General features: G+C 46.8%; 1 protein-coding gene and 1 long non-coding RNA gene across 2 annotated transcripts in view; both read right to left on the minus strand.

Moving 5' to 3' along the window:
* LOC135391500 (ankyrin repeat and fibronectin type-III domain-containing protein 1-like) overlaps window positions 1-17,215 on the minus strand; it is an 865,331-nt gene that overhangs the window by 783,959 nt on the left and 64,157 nt on the right. The gene's annotated exons all lie outside the window — the stretch shown is intronic.
* LOC135391499 (uncharacterized) lies at window positions 4,380-7,925 on the minus strand. Its single transcript, XR_010422008.1, has 3 exons — window positions 7,860-7,925; window positions 7,553-7,691; window positions 4,380-6,911 (listed from the first exon to the last, which is right to left on the minus strand). It is a non-coding gene; the product is annotated as an uncharacterized LOC135391499 (long non-coding RNA).

Below are 17,215 nucleotides of genomic sequence, written 5' to 3' on the forward strand. Positions count from 1 at the left end.
GTTCAACAAATCAGCGAAGGAAACGACATCATTAGGAATGTTAGTTAGGCGTTCTTTTGGAGTGCAGCTACTGCAGGAAAGTGAAAGTACTGCCGCTCTTGAGCTGCGACAGGCTGGTTATGCAGAGCTATTTTGCGGTCTTTTCCGGCGCAAACTATTCAGCTATTTGGTGATTTCGTGCCATATAATACCGCTATCGGCCTCCCGTCTGCGTCCCTCGCCTGCTGCGCGCACACATGTGGGACACACCCTCCCGTTGGGTTACGTTGATTATTCGCCGTGTGCCGGTCATTAGTTTTCTCTACTTGACACATTATCGATCGTTTCTTGAACACGCAGCATTTATGCCTGGGGAGATATGGACTGCAATTTATTTCACTATTTCACTAGACAATATGTCACTTGCGCTTCATCCCTATATGCACTACTAAACAAAGCGGTTTGTCAGTAAGTTAATGCAGGATTATGGAAATCCAAGCAACTTTGGTGCCCGTTGATTGCAGTCCCGACTGTCAAATGAAACACAACTACCATGTTTTCGAGATGGCACACAGAAAGCTCTCCGTTCTTCATACCTTTCATACTAATGGTTTTCTAAGATGAATGTTTCCTTATGGTGGTACGTACAGAAGTCCGCTAAGATTACCAGAGTGAGGCCGCCACGGATTTTCCGACACGTACAACGTGACGTTGATGCTAGTTTACAAATTACCGTTTCACTTTTTGAACAATAAAAGACAGTTTCTGAGCGGCTTACACTCTCAGAAAAAAGGGAGTATGCAGAACTCCTTTGGGGGTGTTCACGCTCCTCACATATTTCACTCCCTTTAGTGTGTTAATGGTCTACCCCTCCTGAGTGTGTTCCCTTGACTCCCTTCAAGAGGGCGTTCCCTTGATCCCCCTTGTGAGGGTGTTCCCCTGACTCCCACCATGAGGGTGTTCGTCTGACCCTCCTTGTGAAAGTGTTCCACTCACTCCCTTGCTGAGGGTGTTCCCCCAAGCAGCGTACCAAATGGGGTCCATCATTGACTCAAATTTGGCAGCCAAGCTGACCATGCCTAGCCCAAGCATGGCCACATAGCACATTTCCCGTATGGGGTTCGCCCCCCTTTTGCCAAATAGCATGCACCTTTTGCTGGCCAACCAGTGCCCAAGCGCCTTTTTTTTGGGGGGGGGGGCAAAACCTAACAAAGACTACAAAAGGTAAATTTGTGACGTAGCAAACATTTATCTAGGGCTTCTTTTTGTTATTGGTCTGCTGCTTTTTTATGTTCGTTACGCGCTACAAAGCAATTGTGGCTATGGGCAGAGTAGAGACGTGCACAGGACAGCTGGAGACAGAGGGATTAGTATAGGTCCTATGCATACTTCAGGGGAAACTGTGCCAAGATTCTTCGCGGAAAATCTGTCGGAAAACCCAGGGAAGGAACACTGTAACCGTTATGCCACCCGAGCTCGCACGTCGTCAACGACAGGACATAAGCCGGAGGATATTGACTCAGTTTACAAAGTCGGAAGGGTAGGCACAGTCAGAGGTTGAATTTCAGGATTAGGCTGGGTGGTCCGTATAAATGCAATACAGCTTACCGTCACGTTAGGTCCCTTGGCACACATGCGCTATAGTAATTGATTGATTGAGAAATAACAACACGCAGATGTAAGTCCCGACAAAGTCGGGACATGCACCGGCGCCGTCTGAACCTTGCCAACACGCCTCACAGGATGTACAGAATAAGGAAATAGTCTCCACGAATTGTTCCACCTGTGACACCCCATCTGACACTGAGCACATTCTCCTATACGTTGTGTTGCATATGAACTGTCGAGAACGGGCGACCATCCTCTCCGCCCCCTCGGGACATGCTACTCCAGGACACGTAAATAGAAAAGAAGGGAGGAAAACAGAACAAATGCAACCCCGAGAGACATAACAAAGAACAAACAAGGGCCAACTAATGAATGAATCTAGTTAACGTGACAATAGTTCAAATGACCGCAGACTAAATACACCACCAAAAATCAACGCACTGAACAATGTCCGCTGTCCATAGGACAGTAGCCGAGAAACACAGATACTTCAAACACAGATACATAGGATGTCGAGAAGGTCACACGCGCCATACGTGCATTTGCGCTGTGGCGACTTGTGAGCAGTGCTGTAACTTGTATCCGCTACCAAGACGAAGGAACGGAACACCGCTACCCGCTACTCAAAAAAAAAAAAAAAAGTAGCGCAGTACTAGCGCCGCTATAGAAATCAAGGATCAAGACTGCCGTTTGTTCCCTGGTACAAGCACCTTGGCGTCGTCATTCATCGGAGACTAACATGACCTCCACAGATTACTGCCCTCTGTGCCATCACAGGCTATTGGTGTTTCGCAGGTGCTTCGCGGCCTCTGTGGATCCTGTTGGGGTCCTCCTTGCATGAATTCCTCCAAGTACACAATTCTCTGATTATGGGAGCGTTACGCTACTGCTTCTCAGTGAGGTAGGGGAGGGTCTTGTGGCTACTACGGGGAAACATCCCATGTCATCATCACTTCTCCATTATCTGTTGTTGTTGCCTGTGTTGCACAGTATTTCCCCCTTCAAGGAACGGCAACTGCTTAAAGGTCAGCTACGCCGATTTCCCGATGTGTTGAAACGGTTGTGATATTCAGAACGAGCACATCCAACTGCCCCCGATACACACCTTCGTTTCTCAATTTTGTCTTCCTATTACGAAAATTAATTCATCAAAGAAACCAAAACAAGCCATGGGCGCAGCCATTTTTGTGACGTAGATGGGATAAACCTGCTCCATCTACGTAGATAGAGAATCGTGCGTCTGATTGGATGAAAGCTGAGGCTTTCTCTGACTTCCCTGGCGTCTTCTCCCGTTTGCGAGGAAATCCAGTTATGGCCGCCGGCTACGATGAGCGTTTCGTCCGAGGTAATCCCGAGAAATATTGAACGATGGAAACAACAACCGCGAACTCACCTCAACATCATTTTCAGCGTGAAATTGTGATTGTGTGCTCGAGAACTTCGCAGTTCAACCGTTCAGCTGCCATTCACGTCAACCCGTTTGCTGCTTTTACTACAAGTGCAGGAATGGGAGCGATTGAGCAACAACGTGAGACTTTGTGATCGTTTGAGCACACACCTGCAGAGGACTGGTCTTCAAAGAAAGAAGGCCGTATTTCTGCCCATGCACATCGTGCGATTGCCAGGCTTGTTACACGAGATACATATATTGTGCAGCATCATAGCGCGACTGCAATGAACGACGTAGGAATGTATCGTGACCACTCGAACTGCATTCGTTGAACCATTCGTCGGTTATATAAAAGTACTCATTAGAGTTGCCCCGCACAAAAACTGTTGGATGTAGTTTTGTAGTGTGTTGTTTATCTCGTAGAGCGCATCGCGGCATGTAGGTCGAGAGCCCTTATACGTATTTTTTGCATGTTTACTTGAGTGTGCGCATTGTTCTATACCACACAGGCCATATTTCATTCATAATAGTTTCGCAAATAAACACGTACGGGTCGATCTCATATTGCTTTTGAGTTAGGCATAGTGTCTTCAAATCAGGGTATGTGTACCCTGTTTGCTGGGCCCAACAGATGTTATTAAGGGTAGTGCAACATTTCCCACTTCTTGAACCATGCTAACATTGCCAGAATAAGGAACATTACACTGTGCTGTGTATTCCACACTCAGTTGTCTCGCGACGTAAACCCCCAATTATTATATTGGGTACTCCACATGTTCACCAAGTCAGCACTTCCCATATCCTATTTTTTTTAAACATGTGCTTAAAATTGCACAACTGCCACTCAAGTAACTTTGCCACCAAATTAGTCAGTGACAAAAGGTACATGTACTTTATCACAAATTTAATAACCTTAGTGGAAATGGTGGATGGTGTCCTCTGCCTGGTACGGTGCACTTCATAGCAAAATACACAATAGTCCAAATGTTTTCCTTGTCCACAAATGCCCTGTCAAAGCTGAAAGACTCTTATCAGAATGGGGAAGCGGGCTTGCTTGTCCAGAGAAACAAATATGAAACTGCAGTGCTCAACGTAAATAACTCCATGCTCAGCAACTAAGGCTGGTGATGCCGAAGACCTAATATTTCTAGGTTAAAAGGAACAAAAGAGAAAAGACCACTGTGGCATATTAATGTTGTTTCAAAAGTATAACACCACAAAATTTGTGAGAGGCAGTTGGTGTATTTAGTTATGTTGGTCGCCTCCTGCACCCATTTTTAATAAGATTCAAATGCGTTGCTACCAACCAGGACCTAAGCCTGACATATGATCTAATAATAATAATAGTATCTATCTATGACCTATATGGACCTTCACCACTAGTTTGGTCTAGGCTTCACACGTGGCTTCTAGTGAAATTCGAAGCTGCTCTGTAGAGCTGACAGGAGACTTGCAGAGTAGAGAATTTATTTATATTTTCCAAAGAACATGTAAAAAACAATGTGTTGTACCAACTGTATTCAAAGAAATACAAATATACTTTGTTTGAGCTATGTGCATATTAGCAGATTACGGGTGACCGATGACACACAATGGGCGTCAAGGGTGAGAACACAAGAATACTACCACTGCAAGCACTGTCCTGAAATTCTAAGTCACCATTTGTCAGAAAGCAATGACCACACACAGCCTAAGGATCATATTGAGCTCCTTCCATTATTCTTTTTATTGACAGCATGTTGGCTGCCATCCAGTCCATGAAAGTGACCCTTATCGTTGAAAGAACGGTTCAACAGCAAGCGAGCTGGTGATAGTGTCCATAATGGCGAGACCTGAAGAGGAGATACAAGAAGGGACATAAACACGCTATGTTGAGACATTGTGTATGTCCCTTCCTATCCCTCGTCTCAGGGTTTTTCGCTATGGACCTTCATGATGTTTCCTTCAGCAAACTTTACATATTTTTATGTAGAATTGTGAAGGTACAGCCAGGCGCTGTTAGCAAATCACACAGTACTTTTCTTGAATCAAGAATCCATGGAAGGTACACAGTCATCTTCAGCATTGCACACATATATGGGACATGTTAATCACTTTGGAATGTCACAGACATGTCATGGAGGCCGGCACATGATTAGTGGTGCTGAACACACAACTATTTGTCATAGTTTAGGCATAAAAAGCAGTTTTGTCACCTGCATGTTGAGGAAGATGTATCTCTACATGCTTTGCCATGACACAAATATATGAAGCAGCAAATGTACCCTCTACTTTATTATGGTTATTAGTCAACACTGCCAAGAATGTGGGAACACAGTCTTGTACCACCTACACTCTTCAAAATGACATTCACACACGACACATTGTAGGTCAACGAGACTCCAGAATGATGTCCTCTCCCTCCTCATTGGCTGAGAACATTTTTCTACTACTTTGCATAATGGGAAGTTAGTACAAGAAACGTACACATTCCTTTTTTGAGCAAATCAGTATTCAGCGCGTTACCATACTGTGGTAGGCCTGCAGTGCATTACGTGGTACAGCACACACTGTAAGAAATTTCACCGTAGAACATGTCCCCCATTCTAATGACAGTCTTCTCCAGTTTTTCAAACTGCCATTTCCCATAGTGCTTTATGGTATGACACAGTATTTCTAAATCTTTACTGTAGTTTACTGGTTGTAGCAGAAAAAAGACACCACTGTTTCCGATCACAGGACGCACGCCATAAGTGCTATACGGAAACAGTACATGCTGCTCTCTAGCAGTTGTTAGTGTTTGGACATCGTATGGTGCATGCAGGGTAAATTCCATGGTTAAAATATCCAAACGTGAACAACTGTTAGATTACATGATGTAGAATGCTCTACAGTACAGTAAAACCTCCAAAGTCGGACACCTCCCTACCTCGGACAACTCCCCATGATTTCATTGCACGGGCAGGCTCCCATTGAAACTACATGGGGACGAAATTCTCTATGTCGGACACCTCCCTATCTTGGAAGTAGGATAGGGTTTTCCCTGCAAAGTCGGACAAAACCCTGGCCAAATTACCTCAATGTCGGCCCATCTTTGCACCAAAAAGACCCAAAATGAGCCAGTAGCCTTGACTTTTGCCCCTTTTTTCCCCTATTCTGGTCTCAGCATTTTGTTGCTTTAGTTTTTCAAGTCCAAAAACAAGTGCTGTCAGTCTACATTGTAATTCTTTACGTGAGCACTTGTCTTCAGTTTGTCTAGAGCCTTTGAACGAGCACTGCACCAAAGCTATGAGAAGTAGGCTGACGCTTCAGAGACAAGTCCTTGCTGCTCGAAAAGCTCCGGATGTAATGCCATTGAGTAGAATCTGAACGGAATTGAATATAGTAAAATCAGTAATAATTATCAGTGAAGAGTGGGTAGAGGTACCACTACCAGGCACCACCACCAGGTACCACTAAGGACCTTAAATTGAAGAAGGGGGACATTTCTCACAGCTGTGATCTCTTCAATTTTTTGTTGCCGTCATATTCTGTAACTCGGACACCTCTATACGTAGGAGACGCTTCGGCTGCACTGCGGGTGTCCAACATAGGAAGGTTTCACTGTATTTATGTTCCGTGTCATGTGACCAAACAATATATGCTTTTGCTCATGCTGCACAGCACAGGCGAATTGAGCTGCATGTGAGGATAATAACATGAAACCCGAGGCGTGGAGGAAAAGGCATGACCTTACGGTCTCTGTGTCAGTTGTTTCATGTTGTAGTTGCGTACCAGCTGGTCTGTACATGAGAATAAGTTTGATGCATTGTACACGCACCATACACATGAAGTATGTGGTGTGTTGTGATAGTAATGCCACTGCCAATTGAAGAATAATGCTCCAGGTGGATTGTTTCGGTACAATCTTGAACTATGCATACCAAGGGGTAGGGCATCTGCGTGACAGGTTTACCTGGAAGTAAGAATGTAAATGTTAGCTAAAGTCATTGAATAATTAACATTATCAATATACTGCTGCAGATCATACCAACAATAGCACACAAGATGTTCCGATATGCTATGCAGGAGTGTCTCTGTACTCACAATATTAGTACAGCAGCTACAGAAAGGCATAAAACTAGTTTTTGTATACATGATACCACTTGAATGCAACACAAGCTTCTGCTGCACCTGAGAAAAAGTATGTACTGTTGCACACATGGTGCTGTTTGAATGTCTCGAAAAACATAATTTATGACCGAAAGACATCAACTGGAAGATTTCGATTTACCTTAGTCAAAACTGAGAAAAAGTATGTGCTGTTGCACACATGAAACTGCTTGAACTGCCCTTGAGCGCTCTGGAAGAACACCTTATTTGTGACCAAAATACAACAGCTGAGCGAACATTGAATTTATACCTTACTCAAAATACACAAGATGTGCTGCCGTGCATGTGATACGATGATACTGCTTAAATGTACTCTGAAAGCGCTGGCACCTCAGGCATGGTTGCTCTAAGCCAGCGAGCAACAGCAAGGGTATACGAACACAAGAAGTCGAGCACAAGTGGTGGAATGCACTTGATTAATCAGAAAATGAAATGTCTCAGTACCAGGTGTCACTGTTCCGTCAACAAAAACAGATGAACTTCGAAGGGGCGTCTGGTTGGCACTGGTGACAGCCGTCAGATTGAAACCCAGACGGTGATAGTTGAGACGTGGAGTGCAAGCTTTTCGGTGGTGCCAGAATGCCTGCGAAGTCATTTAACAAATAAGGCAATTCCAAATCTGTACTGAGAATACACACGCTGGGGCGTAATCTCAAAGGATGAAGCAGTAACTGACAGATAGCGTATTTTTCTCTTCTACGTGATGCAATTTGCACCGCATGACTGACTTGTCTAACATTACGCGTCTTACCTTTATCTGCTGCCTAGTCCTGCCCCTGCAATCTCCTGCTGCAGATAAGGTTGGCACGGCATCCCGAACGAGACATCTTCGGCTTCTTGTGAAACAAGTTGCGCATTGCTTCCGTAACATTCGTATGAGCCAGATGAACAGATCACTGCTTTCGAAGGTGGCACCCAGTCGGAGTTGTAACCGATTGTTGCAGTCAATAGATTTCTCTTTCACCTTTCGGAAAATTGTGGTTTGAAACATTGGAACTGCATGCTGAAGTGTTCTTGCAGACGGGAGCAAAACGCTCACGCATTCTCGGCACGCAGCACAGAACACGAATCACACCAGGAAGTCTGTACTGGCCTAGCAAATGCTTTGCAGTCGAAGGAAGCAAAACTCACGTTCCTCGTGGGTTTAGTGAAGTCCAGAAATATACTGGCTCCCTAATAGCGAACTGTTTATCACTTCCCCAATGTGAATCTGCGCAGCAGACGGCTCGGCAGGAGAAACTGGCCGGCTTGGCGGAAGAAACCAAGCCAAAAGTCATACCAAGCCGGAGCGCGGGCAGACCACGAATGTGTCGTCGACACAGGGTTTGCGGGCCACAAGACGGGATGTCAGTGAAACTAAAAATTCACCTTTTCGGAAAACAGCGAGGAGTTTGGGATAACTGTTTTGCATACATAATCAGTGTTCCCTTATGAACACATCGTGTGAGTACCATTCCATTCTGTAACACTCGAAAATCGGCGTAGCTGAGCTTTAATCTTCAAGCTCGTAGCCTGCGCACTTGCTTGGGAGTCCCGAAGACCACGGAAACCTTTTCTGCTATCACCGAAGCGCGGGTTCCTTCCGTGCTTATCCATCGCGACACGGCAACCCTCCAAACTTACACACGTTGTCTTGTACGGCACCCATGCCACCACCTTCGTGATGTTACGCAGCATTACCCTGCGCTTCTGCGTACGGCCAAGCTGTTCTGCGCCTACAAAGCCACATCCCACCATCACATACCTTGGTCTCCTATACGGAGCCGATGTGGACCTTATGTCTGCCCCCCGTGCACACATCCATTCCTGGTCTTGTGAAAACGAGCTAAGTCCCTGCTGTTCTGGCATGCCAACTTACGCTGCAACATCTCCACTCCCTGCACTCGAATCGAACGGAGGCTTTCGCTGACGGCTCGGTGTCCTCCGCTGGATCATCATCTGCTTTTTATGTTACTGAGGAGGCATACGAGCGCTGTCATCAACCGAAGCACAAGCCTTTGCTATTGCCACGTATCATCTTTGAAGCGACCACACGGAACAGTAACAACGGACGGCAAGGCGTCGAGCGACGTGCTGAGATCTACGACACGCCGCGCTGATTGGCAAGCGATCCTTCCAGAAGCATCTGCTCCTTCGCTCGCATCAATCTCAAGGACGGGCCGGCGACCTTCCTGTATTTCCTTCTCTCCACCGACGCGCGCTTTCTACAATGTTCGCCGCTGTGCATAAAAGCTTGTGAGCTCCTAGTCGGAGCATTATTCCTTTACCTTAGTTCTGTCCAAGAGCTACAGCTCTTGTGTTAGCCAGGCAGCTGAATAAAGTGTTCGCCGATTATTCGCCGTCTCGCTCGTCTGTTTTTCATCCGTGACACATCTGGTGGAGGTGCAGGGCAATCCGTGCTCAACGGCCTGGAAGAACAGACACGACTGAGTCGAAGACAGCGTGGTCTACCTGCAGAATTCGGCCTACTGGGACCCCCAACCCGCAAGAAGATGAATGCGACAGCCACCATCGGCAGCGCGGCACGGCAACATCTGGGCGCATTCGCGACCCGTCCAACTTGCACCACTCAGCTACCCGCCACGCGCACAGGCAACTAGCAAGACAGACGTACGGCGAACGTCAGACTTGAGGCTGCTTTGCTGCCACTGTGGAGAAGCCAACCACGTCTACCGCCGTTGCCCGTACGGCCGTACCGTCGACTGGGTCTACCCGGATTTTCACCTGACGCCTGACGCCCTCAGCGAAGTAGTCGCCCCGCCGCAATTGAAGACTCTCTACGGCAGCAGAATGCTTTTGCTGACTCACGACGCGACCACTCCCCGAGCTCGACGAACTCGACGAACAGCAACACAGACCACCGCGACGCTCGAAACCTTACCAGTGACCTGCAAATACTCATCGATGACCATGACACAACTGCAATAATCGATAACGGCGCCGACGCAAATGTTAAAGACGACGACGTTGACTACGAGGCTTCGCAGGGTGCAAACGGAGTGCGATGAGCCGACACAGGTTCTGGCATCGGGACGATGCCACGTCTACGGAGGGGGCAATGCCACGTATCGTCTTTGAAGCGACCACACGCAACAACAACAACAGCAGCAGGCAACGAGGCGTCAAACGACGGGCTGGGGTCCGCGACACGTCGCGCTACATGGCAAGCGATCCTTCTGGAAGCATCTGCTCCTTCGCTCGCATGAATCTCAAGGACGGACCGACGACCTTGAAGAGGCTTCTGTATTTCCTTCTCTCCACCGACGCGCGCTTTCTACAATGTTCGCCGCTGTGCATAAACGCTTGTGAGCTCCCAGTCGGAGCATTATTCCTTTACCTTAGTTCTGTCCAAGAGCTGCCGCTCTTGTGTTAGCCAGCTAAGCAGCTGAATAAAGTGTTCGCCGATTATTCGCCGTCTCGCTCGTCTGTTTTCATCCGTGACACTATATTACCCGCTATGCGGTACATATCTTCGTCGACACTAAGCGTGGACTATTCTTTCGGAGAGTAAGTCAGCCTTGGAGGCACTGGCATCGTATTCGCCCAAAGTGATCAACGACACTTACACCGAGATCCTCTGCCCGCACACCATGCTGTCATCTCTAGGCCACAGTGTGTGATTCCAGTGGATCCTGGGCCATGTGGGTATCTCGGGGAATGCGCTCGGCGATTCTACCGCCATGTGTGCCCGTGCAGCTGGGTGTGTCACTTCCGTTCCGCTTTCCCCGTCTGTCTGCCGGCTAGCCATTCGCCGATACTGCAAGAATAACTCTCAGGCCTTTTTCCAAGGCGCCGTCAGGACAAACTCTTTTTTGAGCTCGATTGACCCGACGATGGCCCACACTCTGGTAGGGCGCCACCCCCGGGAGGAAGAGTCCTTGCTCCACAGGCTTCGACTGAACCTGGAGCGAAGTCCAGGGTTGCCAGATGCCAAACTCGTCTCCCGCCAAAACAGATTCAGAAAATAGCCCAAACATAGCCATCGCACGTTAACGCATAGAAGAAAAAAGCCAAAATAGCCAAAAGCGTTTTCGTTACTCTGTTCACAAAACCGGGAGAATATACAGCATAAGATAGGGGCATGTAACTTGCACGTGGGTTATGACGAGAGGGTCATATGCATAAACTCTTGGATTATGGATACATTAGTTCGCTTGTAAACTTGTTCAGGAAGGCGTCGGATGGCACAAAGTCTTTACAGCAACGTCCATTTGTCAGCAGGGCCAATTTCACGTGAAGAATGTTCTCAAGCGTGTCATGTGCCGTCTTATTCCTAAAGTCTCTTTTTGTTAACGTTGTTGAATTGTTCAAGCTACATTCTATTGGTGTACCTTCCAAAACGCACTGCAGCTAGTAGGTACTATACGAATTCATGTCTTCATGCAGCTGTACCAGCATTACTGCTAGGTTGACATAAAAAAGGGGCAACATGCTACAACCATTCTGACACTGGAACTTACCAATTAAAAAAAAAAAAAGTTGCGAGGCTATGATATTTCTGGCGAGAATTATCGGCTACTGAGGTCGCTCAGATATATACACGAATTTCTCCCACGGTGCTTTGTACAACATTTTGAGCCTGTTCACAAACATTGAGCAAAAGTACATAGTTAGATGATGTTATTCCGTATGCCAACCGGTGTTCTAAAGTGGAACAAAACGATGTGTTTCAGAACCAGAAGAAGTGTTTAATCAGATATGGGGGGATATGTTTAATGCAAAGTAAGAAAAAATGGAAGGGAAAGGTTAGCCACACTGTGGGCTTGCTATTCCCTAATGCTTTCAAGCAAACAAAAGAAAACAGCTGGGATACAGAAAATTATAAAAAAATATAGAAGAAACAGCTCCTTCACTAATCGTTGCGCATAGGACGCATCAGAGAATGTCCAGGAGTTTAGATTCCCGAAGGAATCGTGTCAGCGCAGACGTGACTTCAGCGTGCTGAGTAGGGCCAAGTAGCACCGCGAGGGAAAGCTCTCGGTAGCCTAGATGAGCAAGGCGGCGCCGGAGACTCGATCGGTGATCTTCGTACCGCCGACAGGCAATGAGAATGTGTGGCACATCGGCTTCTACGTTGCACGTTGGGCAAAGAGGTGATGGGTGCTGATTCATCTTAAATAGGGGGAGAGGAGTTCGGGCCACATTCAGCCGCAGCCGATGAAGCAGCGATTCCTCGATGCGCGGGATGCGGCCAGGCACAGCATATGTCATTAAAGGGTCAATGGATTTAAGGAAGGCATTGGTTCGTACAGCTTCTTGCTGAAAGAGCTGTGTGCGGTTGGCAGTGAAGCGGCGGATTGTCAGCTGGCACATAGAGTGCGCAAGGGGAAAGACAGTTGGTTGCTCAGCGTCGTGGGCTTGCCGAGCAAGAGCGTCAGCACGATCATTGCCTGAAATCCCGACATGGCTCGGAATCCATTGGAACACCACTTCGTGTCCCAGCGATACAAGTTCAGAGTGCAGGGCGATGATCGTGGTGTAGGTGTCACTGATGACTGCGGCAGAGTAAGAGGCCAGCGCCTCCAGAGCCACTTTACTGTCGGTGAGGACCGACCAGGCCCTGGGCGCACACGAGGAGACATGTCTCAAAGCGGCCAGTAGTGCGAATGCCTCGGCCTCAGCAGATGACATAAGAGCTTGAAGCCGTGCTCAGCTCCATCCTCTGGATCCCTCCATCTCTCCATCCTCCTCGGGATCTCTCCATCCTCTGCAGAAGGCAGCAGACGACCCAACTAGAGAGACTGAAGCATCGGTGTATATTTGGGTTCGATGCCGGTGGTGACTGTAGATGTGGAACAAGGTCAGTTGGCAGGCCACAACTGTTGGCACAACCTTCTTTTTCCTAAGGCCCGGAATTGACGTTTGTACAGTGGGGTAATGAAGTGTCCACATGGGTGGCGCAAAGGAGGTCCGGGCGGAAGTTGAGGGGATGTTGCTTCGTAAACGGCAAATAGCTTGACCGAATGCAGATGCGGGATAACGTTGCGCAATGTCACAGAGGTAATGGGCTGGATGGCGGGCAAGATAACGTGTGTACGCGTGTAAGGCGACACTATCGCGAATAATAAGCACCGATGGCTCGCGTGCCTCCGCCAAAACAGAGAAGGTTTCCGTTGTCTTTGGCACTCCCAAACAGAGACGGAGACTTCTGGCTTGAATATTGAGCAGCTCCCGCTCGTGAATGTTGGAGAGCCCATAAAGGACAGGCAGGCTATAGCGCATAACGCCAAGCAACAGGGAGCAGTGCACACCAGATATGATCAGATATGATGCACCAAATATCTTACCACTTTATTGCTGATGTAGATAAAGTTCACTTTCAACGACACCAAGACGGGGGCAGCATGATATTGAATACAGGTCTGATATACAGGCCTGTGTACACTTAATAGTAGCACGACCCCCATACCAGCGGCAGCTTTACGCGAAAGTGCGCCCGTGCCCGCCACTTTGCGAGTTGCTAACGTGCTAAGTTGAACCTGAGCTTGACATTAGCAACTCGCGTTGCTACGGACCCGGCAAATGTTTGCTTGGAGCGACCGTTTATACGCACGCCGTGTTACTGAAGTGTGCACATACCTGTACATGGTTAGCCTTTAATATTCCAACAGCATTAGTTTTGGGACTTTCAATAATGAAACACCAGCAAGCCCAAGGCACTACGTACTCTCTCCAGTTCGCGCAACTTATTCAAACTCAGCACTTTCAGAAGAACAATAAAGTCGCACAGGAATCGGTTCCTTTGAACTTGGAAATTCCGATTGTACACGAACGAAAGCTGCGTCGCAGTATCACCACCTGTATCCGCCACAGGATTACCGAATTCCGAAAAAGGGTTCCGACACTATTCGTATCTGTATTCGTATCGTACGACTGTATTCGTATCTGTTCGTATCTATTCTGCTGCTCACTAGCACGTCCGACCAGGGAGCGCAAAGGATCATTACTTTTTTCAGTCTCGGCAGACGGCAGTGCATTATTAGGTGCCACAGAGCTTTGATGTGCCGGGACACAAATGCGTGCCTTCCAAGTGCTCATAACAGTTTTAATGGGGTGTAGAGACGAGGGGCGACCGGGGTGACAATCGTCGTGTAGTCGTGTGCAATCGTCCGAGTGCACGTGGCGCCAAACGATGGAACAGCCCAAAAATAACCAAATAGCCAAGATGAAAAACACCCCGCCAACTGTCACAAAAAGTAGGCCAATTTGGCGGCTTATAGCCCAATCTGGCAACCCTGGAGCGAACTCCACTGCTCCCTTTCATCACCCATCTGCCGCACCTGTCATGTTGAAGGCGACATTCCGCACGTGCTGCTCCACTGCACCCGTTACCGCCACCACCGTCTTCTCCTGCGGTCGCTCATCGCTCTCGGACTTTTCCATAGCTACGCAGCTAGGCTCCACACAGCATAGTGAGGTCATCAAGGCACTTCTTCAGTTCCTGCGGGCCTGTGGCCTTCTGGGTGAACTGCGACCAATTCCGTGTCTGGTTCTGTCTCTTTCTCTTTTTATTTATTTTTTGCTAGGAATAACAAGCCGCCGTAGCGCAGGCTAACCTTTCCCTCCTTTTTTTAAGAAAATAAACATATATCCCACATAGCAAACATGCAGCATAAAATGTACCTCTACTTACAGCCAAGATATATTATTTCACATTGATCTTGATCTTGCAATGATGCGCATTTAAGACAAAGTTAAGACAGCACATAGAGCATATGTGCATTTAATAGTTTCCCCGTCAGAATATTTCAAACACGATACTGTTTTTATGTAATAGCAGTATTTTGTTGGAGATATCCTCGAATCCGAACCTCTTTTCCGTCGGATTGATCAGCTTAGCTGTGGTCAAGTGGCACAACTGCCATCACCAGCGACCACTCCTTGAGTCATCGGGTAGTAAAAAGGCCAAATGAATGGCTGTTTGCTCACGCTTTCGCAAGGGCCAACGCCTCCAATAAGAACAGACAGCCTTTTGAGTGCTCTTTGCATACTGCATCAACGCTTAGGTCTTCGCAGGAATTAATAGTTACTGTTGTTGCGTATCCCCTGCTTCTATTCTGCCTGACAAAACAAAAAATTGCAAAACGAAAAATTACGTATAATACGCTTTTTCCGGGAGTAGGAGTTCCTCAGATAAAGACTACTATTGTGAGAGTGTAATTCCGTACTTACAGAACTACATTTACAGAAAAAATATAACTTTTCACTAAACATGTCCAACGCTGTAAACAGTCAATTACTTTAAAGCGCCTGTGTACAACCACCAAGCAAGTGTACAAAGATTTACAAGCATGTTGGCAGACGGTCCAGGGCTCTCCATTTGAACTAAGCCAACACTTGGCATACACTGACTCCTGACCATAAAATACGTCCCACTGTAGGTATGTGAGCCACAAAAAATGAAGAAATAATAATAATGGACACTGACTCCTGATCATTATTATTATGTCTTCATTTTGTGTGGCTCACATGCCTACAATGGAACGTATTTAATGTGAGAAAACAACTAACATCTCCATTTTTTTTCTTTTACTAATCAATCAATGAACTAGATCGCCAGAAATGCTTCACCTGCGGCACAAGCACATTAAAGCGAAGTCGGAGTTACATTTGGAGTGCAATGACTATCGGGTAGTTTCATTTCTAATCGACAAACGGGCGCCGGTCACCCCTTGTTATTTTTGTGAAAAAAATAATAATAATTTGATGTTGCGCAGAGATAGAAGAAAAACAGCGCAAACCCCAGCTCAATCGGATATCCGGTTGTCAGCCCACCCACTTTGAGTCCTGCGCCACCGGCTTATTTTTTTCTAACTTTGCTGCACTGTAACATTGAAATGGACTTTCTGCTCGAAGCGAAAGTGTTTCTCATGAAAGAACGCATGAAACACTTTTTTCCTAATAAATTAAATATCTGGAGAAATGCCAAAAATTTGACGAAAAAAATTCACGGAAACGGCGCTACATCGTATATGTTTTCAATGCAACTTTACAGCAAGATTACGCGGCCCTCGGTGCTCAGATTTGAATGCAACTTGTTTGTAAAAGAAAGAGCTTTCCTTCTTTTGTTTAATTCTTTAGTTTAGTATAAAATAAGTTTCGCTATCTGTAACCCTTTTCCCGCGCCAGTTTAGAAAGTGCACGTGGGGTACGAAAAACTCGCCTATTTTAGGAGTGTTTTCCTAAAAAAGGCCAATCATAAATTTGTTTATATTGCATGCAAACAGAGGCGAAACATAGTGCTTTCATTCTAAGAAATAAAATATTTTCTTATTTTACTCCTTCGGCCCCCACCATTTTTTTAAAAACACGTACTGCTTGCGACACGGTTGTCTGAAATCAACACCCCGTGGTTTAAACCATCTCAAATCTCCAGGTGTTGCAAGGTCATTTATTTTGAGGAAGAAACACGTGCTCAAGGGCAATCAAGAAAATATAGGCTGCGGAACTTCTGACAGGCGATTTCAGACAACCGTGTGGCGAGCAGTACATCTTTGGTGTTAACAGCAATATCGTAAGGGTGAGAAACCGGACAGACAGGGACCGCAACAGATATTTACGATTTAATAAAGTACATTCGTAATGGGTGACACTCTCGGATACAGTTGTTTAGTGAAATATGTTTACACACAATCACAGCGCACTCCTTCACCTTGTTAAGGGAGCAATTCACGAAAACGGTACATTGTGCGTTTCCACTGCAAGTTTGCAGCAGGATTACGCGGCCCTCGGCGCTCCGATTTGAATGCAACTTGTGGCTAATGAAATGGCTTTTCTGCTTCTTTATTTTTTTATCAAACACACTCTGTTACGTATAACCGTGCCTTCGCACCAGCGTAAACACACACACACATTGGGAACGGATGAGGGGATGATGATGGGGGGAGCACTTTTAGAGATCCGTTACCAGAACGGTGGAGCGCAAGAACTCCGCAAGAGGACGAAGGCATCTGCTGGTCAGCGTTCGACAACGGTACGAGGTTGAATGGCTGTTTCTCAATACGCCCGTGCAGCGCCTAGGGGCGCCGCAAGCGAATCCCCTAGCGGGAGGAGCGGACACTTTTCTCGGGGGTCGTGGCACGTGTATAATATTTACCGCACCACGTC

This window comes from Ornithodoros turicata, chromosome 4 (assembly GCF_037126465.1).
Source record: "Ornithodoros turicata isolate Travis chromosome 4, ASM3712646v1, whole genome shotgun sequence".
Lineage (NCBI taxonomy): Eukaryota > Metazoa > Arthropoda > Arachnida > Ixodida > Argasidae > Ornithodoros > Ornithodoros turicata.